Source organism: Lepus europaeus, unplaced genomic scaffold (genome assembly GCF_033115175.1).
Source record: "Lepus europaeus isolate LE1 unplaced genomic scaffold, mLepTim1.pri SCAFFOLD_431, whole genome shotgun sequence".
In the NCBI taxonomy this organism is placed as follows: Eukaryota; Metazoa; Chordata; class Mammalia; order Lagomorpha; family Leporidae; genus Lepus; species Lepus europaeus.
This window is the reverse complement of record NW_026909307.1, coordinates 74,194-79,596: the sequence shown is the minus strand read 5'-3', so window position 1 is coordinate 79,596 and position 5,403 is coordinate 74,194. Positions and strand designations below refer to the sequence as shown.

Sequence of the window (5,403 nt, the reverse complement as noted above, 5' to 3'; positions counted from 1 at the left end):
AAAGTTTCCTCGTAAACCACTCGGACTCCGCCCATCTAACTTCCTCTCATCCACCCTCTTGTCCAGCGCTGCGCAGATGGCGTCCGCCTCCTCAGCGTCCTCCCCCTGGGGCCCGCTGGGACTCCCCCGTCCAGTCTCCGCCCCCGCCCCCGTGTGCAGACCCCCGCGACCCGCCCAGCCCAGGCTCCCTGTACGTCCGCAGGAGGACGCCGCCCCTCCTGAACGCCTCGCCCTGCCCGCCCTGCCCCCCACGCCCGCTGTCTGAGCCCACGGGGCCGGGCACCCGCGTGTTTTCACCTTTCGGCGGCGATGCCGGTGGCTCCCGGAGGCTGTGCCAGGTCCCTCGCCCACTCCCTGCTGCTACAGCTTTGCCGCTGCTTCGGAGAACGTCCCCGAGCCACTAAAGGGCAAATGCATGGAACAAGGGAGCCGGCCACGCGGCCCCACAGCACCGTGGCCGTGGCCGCGGCCGCCAGCGTGAGAACGGACGTCACGGGCCCAGACCCGCCCGGAGAAAAGGCAGGGAACGGGAAGTGGCCGTGGCGTTGCTCACGCGGCCCTGAGCGGACTCCATCCCTCCAGGTTTGTCTCCGGGCAGTTACAGCGTCGCTTTTGCCATACGTGCAGTTCCTGGGGCGGCAGGAGGCAGAGGAAGACAAAGCGGAGCCAGGCAGCCCCAGCCAGCCGGCGCCGAGGGAGACGCTGGGGCGGGGGGGCGGCGGCCGGCCTGGCCCAGTCCCGCCGGAGACCCTTAGGTGGGGCACGGCCTGAGGGGGCGCGGGGCGTCCCAGGGAGGAGCCCGGGCGTGGGCACCACGTGGTGCGTGGACTGAGGGCGCGGGCAGAAGCGCAGGCCCGGTCTGCCGTCTGGTGGGTGGCTCATTATTTATTAGGTGCCGAAGGGGTGCCAGTCTGCGTCAGCCGGGCACGGCCAGGAGCCGCCGGGGGCTGATATCCTACACAAACACTCGAGGGCGGCCCTGGGCCCGTGTCGGGGCCTGGGCTGGGTGGGGCGGGACAGCCTCGAGGGAGGGAGGGTGGGCGGAGGCCGCCTCGTGGCAGGCGTGGGAAGGCCAGGGTGAGGCACGGCCTTGTCCACGGGCCTGAGGTGCGGTCCTTGCCCGGGGACACTCGGGCAGCCACCGGCAGGCTTGGCTGCTGTGTGCACACTGGGCCTGGGCGAGTGTGGCCAGAGGCCAGCAGACCGTCAGGACCGTGGTGGGCACCGGCGTGGGGGCCGCGAGCCTTGGGGAAGTGCGCGGCTCCGGGTGGTTCGCAGCAGTCTCCGGAGCCCCCGGCAAGAGTCTGTTGGAACTCGGGGCCCTGAGCGAGGCAGGGACTCCCGGGAGGGAGCCGGGGCCAGTCCGAGGAGGACGCCCTGTTGACGGTGACGTGGTCTGGGGTGGTCCTGGGGCGCGAGCTGGCAGTCTGCTGCGGGTCTCTGAGGGTGGGACCTGGGAGACACCTGGCCAGGACACAGAGCCACGGACGCCAAGGGAGAACACAGCCCAGGCCGCTGAAGCAGTACGCACAGGGGCAGACAGCGGACAAACAGGGACAGACAGCGGCTGGGCGGGGCAGCTGGGAGTGCCCGGGGTGAGATGGGGGTGAGGGTGGGTCGCCAAGGATAAAGCCAGGTGGGGGCCCAGACCTGGGAGTGCTCAGGCGGAAGTGGCCTCAGCTGCTCAGCTCTGCTGGTGCACCCGGGACCATCTGGGAGGATCTGGGGGAGTGAGGCAGCCATGGCGCCACAGCGCGGGGCCTGGCCCGGGCCCCAGCTAGAGGAGGGCGGCGGGGAGGGGCTGGGCAGGTGGCAGCAGCCAGAGGGCCCATGCTGGCCACAGACCGGACACCCTGGGGCCTGGCAGAGCCAGAGCCACTCCTGCCTGCAGATGGAACCACCCCCAGGGCTCAAGAAGCCCAGAGGTTCAGTAAATCCCCTGAGGACGTCCGCCCGCCTGGGGTTAAACAGAACATCAGGCCCTCAAGAAGCCACGGGGCGGCGACAATGGAAGCTCCAGTCCCCCAGGGGGAGGCGCCCAGCTCGCCTGCTGGCGCTTGCGGAGGCCTCGGGCGCAGGGGTCTCGGGAGGCCTTGTACAACCTGGGGTGAGACGGCCGTTCACGCCTGCACACTCGCGGCAGCGTGCCAACCCCCAGCAAACGGCACTGCTCCCGACACTGAAGGTCGCCGGACCTGCGGGCAGCAGGTACTGCCCAGAGAGCAGGCCGGGGCCGGCAGGGTTCTGTCACCTGGATTCCCCACGCTGTTCTCCAGCAGCTCGACTGTGTTGGCCTGAGGACACAGCCAGGGGGCTCTTCACGCGGCCAGGGGCTCTGCACACAGCCAGGGGGCTCGGCACACGGCCAGGGCCTCTGCGCATGGCCAGAGGGCTCTGCACGCGGCCAGGGGCTCTGCACGCGGCCAGGGGGCTCAGCACATTCTGCCGTTGACTGTGGACGCTGAGATCAGCTGACAGCCACGTCCCCTGCCGTCGGGAGGCAATTCTCTGGAAGACAAGGCTGAGCTGAGACAATGCCCTAGGTGCCGTGGCCCCAAGACACAGTGAGGACACGGGGACGCCTGCTGCCCAGAGCCGTCACCAGGGCCCATCGGTGAGCATTCCTGCAGAACGGGCCCAGGGTGGCCAAGCCTCAGTCCTCACGAGGTGACCACTCACGTGGGGACTCGCTGGGCACCCAGCAGGCAACTGAGGCTCAAGGCGGCCATGGCTCCCAGGGGCTCCCGCAGCCCACAGCCTCCCCGCCTGACGATCCACGCCCATGAGGTCCGCCCCGCACAAGCTTGGAGGACCGTGGGCTGGGTGTTTCCCCTAAGATCACTCCGACCGCCTGCTGTCTTTGCACATCGGGGCTGACCCTGGCCGTGATTCCTCACCCGAACATGGCACTGGACAGAGCGAAGCCCCCCACCCACGCTCCGTGACCGAGACCCCCCTCCCTCCTCAGCAGAATCCTTTCTCTGATGCAAAATGGTGGAATCATAGCTTTAAGAAGATTGTTAAAAATTCTCCACTGCCTGCGAATTGGCTCCTAACTTGTTTTCTCTAAATTTTTTTATTTTCATTTACTTGAAAGGCAGAGAGAGCGAGCGCGAGCAGTTCTGTTAGCTGCTTCATTCCCAGCCAGGCCACAGCCAGGAGCCTGGAACTCCGTCCTTGTCTCCCACGTGGGTGGCGGGGCCCAAGCACTTGGGTCATCATTTGCTGCCTGCCCGGGCGTTGGCTGGGAGCAGGATGGGAGGTGGAGCAGCCACTCGGATATGGGACGCAGGAGCCTTAAGTGGCAAGTTAGCTCACTGGACCACACTGCCCGCCCTAACTTTTGCATCATTTCCAAGGCTCGGGGTCGGTTAGGTGGAAATGACCATTGTCAACGCTGGAGGAGCAGGCACAGAGCAGTGTCCAGTGCTTCCGTTAATACCAGGCAAATGCGCCGACAGAGGCTGCAACAGGATGGCACAGGAACAGACCTGCAGCTCCCGGGGCCCGGCTGAGGCCAGCCGTGGTGCCGCTTCACCCTCGCCTAGATCCCCAGAAGCGGTGCCCAGGGCCGGGCCACTTCCTGCAGAGCCTCCGTCCCCTGCTCCTTCTCCGCTCTGGGGACAAACCGCGCGCAGTGCGCAGCGGCAGGGCCAGCGGCAGGGCAGGGAAGCTGGTAGCCGGCAGGCAGGGGTGTGGCCGCGCAGCTTCCCCGAGTCCGACCTCTAGATGACGTCAGAGCGCGGGAATTTCCCTTCCGCGCCCGGGGTGGGGAGTGGGGGCAGCGCGCGGCCCGGCACCCGCAGGACCGAAGGGGAACCTGGCCTGGCTTCTTCCTTTCATTTCATTGTAATTACCAGAATGTTCCAGGGCGCAGAATCAGGCTTCGCTGCGCCCCGCCCCCGCCCTCCCGGGCCCCGCGCAGCAAGCCGGGGGCGCCAGCCGGTCCCGTCCTGGAGCGGGGCCCCTACCGCACCCCAGATCCCTGGTCCCCCGAAGCCGCATGCAAGCTGCACACAGGGTGCGGCCTGGGCCGGGGTCTCAGGACTCACAGCGGCGCCCGGGGTCCCCCGAGGCCTGAGTTCTGCAGGGTTGCACCGGGGTCCTCCGCTGAGACCTCCAGGGCGCCTGCGGGTGGGGGTCCCCGGGAAGCATGAAGGTTCGCGGGGCTGCCCTCCTGCAGTGGACACAGCTGTGCACTCCATAACGCCAGCCACCGCCGAAGGGGAGCCCCGAGGATGCTGCTGCTCGGCTGTCACTCGGGCGACGCGAGCCCCCTCAGCCCGCCCCCTGCGGGGAGGAAGGACGCCCTCCTCTTCCCCGCGCGCCCCTCCCCCCCAGGAAGAGGCCAGGCCCCCGCCTGCGCCCCGCCGCCCTGGCGGGAGATGACACATCCACGCCTGACTAGGGTGAACTTCCCTTAAACGTAGTCACCGCCACGAAAGGGAAAAGCCGCTACCACTCGGCCCCAACACCTGCGCTCCCCGGAGCGGGTCCACAGCCCTCTGCGGAGGCTCCCGGCACCCCCATTTTAGGGTGAGAAGGCTGAGGCTCGGAGGGACCGAGCAGGGAACGTGTCGGGGGCCGCGCGTCGGGGACCTCCGCGGCACAAGGCGTTCTACGGCAAAAAAAAAAAAAGCCACAGCTGGGCCCCGGCCGCCCCAGCCAAGGACGCAGCCTCCCCGCGAGCCCCGGGCTCGTCCCTGACCCGACCCTGGGCTGGACCTGGGAGCCATCCCGGCGGCCACTCCCGGCTTCCCGGACCCGGCGCAGGCCTTCCCGGAGGGCACCCGGCGGGACCGCCCCACCCGCCCGCGACTCCTCGCCCCCGGCTCGGGGCGACGACCTCATCGACCTCACGGCAGCAGCCGACGCGGCGCCCCGGGGCCTGGGCAGGGAACCAGCGGCGGAGAGCGCGGGCCCCGCCGGCTCCGGAGATGCGGTCGCGCCGCCGCCCCGCGCCTTCGCGCCTCCCGCGGGTGCCCTCGGCCGCGCCCGCCCCGCCCCGCCCCGCCCCCGCGCGCGCGCGCTCAGCCGTCACCGGGGCGGGCTCTGCCCGGACCGCGCCGCCATTGGCCACAGGAGGTGAGGCCAGGGCCCTGGGCGGCCGCCGAGCCCCGCCCGCCTCTCTGCAGCGATGAATGAAGCGCGGGTGGGCCCCCACCTTTGCTCTCTTGCTGGGAACCCAGGCCCGGAGACCTCCTTCGAGGCGAGGCTTCTCGAGCTCTTGGTGCCTGGACTCCTCCCGGCTCCCGCTCCCAGCTGGAGGAACTGGCGGAGCTGCCAGGCCCAGCGGAATCCCCCGTGTTTTCATCCATTCTCTCTCTCTCTTTTTTTTTTCCAAAAACATCTTTTATTTCAGGAGCACGAATGTGGTAAGCAAGGCTCTAGGAGCACGGAGGC

At 68.8% G+C, this 5,403-nt stretch overlaps 1 long non-coding RNA gene across 2 annotated transcripts; it reads right to left on the bottom strand.

Annotated features, from left to right (window-relative positions):
* Positions 1-215: 215 nt before the first annotated feature.
* Positions 216-4,891, bottom strand: LOC133755399 (uncharacterized). 2 transcript variants are annotated; one of them, XR_009865394.1, is made up of 3 exons: positions 4,856-4,891; positions 2,252-4,618; positions 216-1,722 (listed from the first exon to the last, which is right to left on the bottom strand). It is a non-coding gene; the product is annotated as an uncharacterized LOC133755399 (long non-coding RNA). The 2 variants fall into 2 exon arrangements; XR_009865395.1 differs by lacking the exon at positions 4,856-4,891 and adding an exon at positions 4,726-4,741.
* Positions 4,892-5,403: the final 512 nt, after the last annotated feature.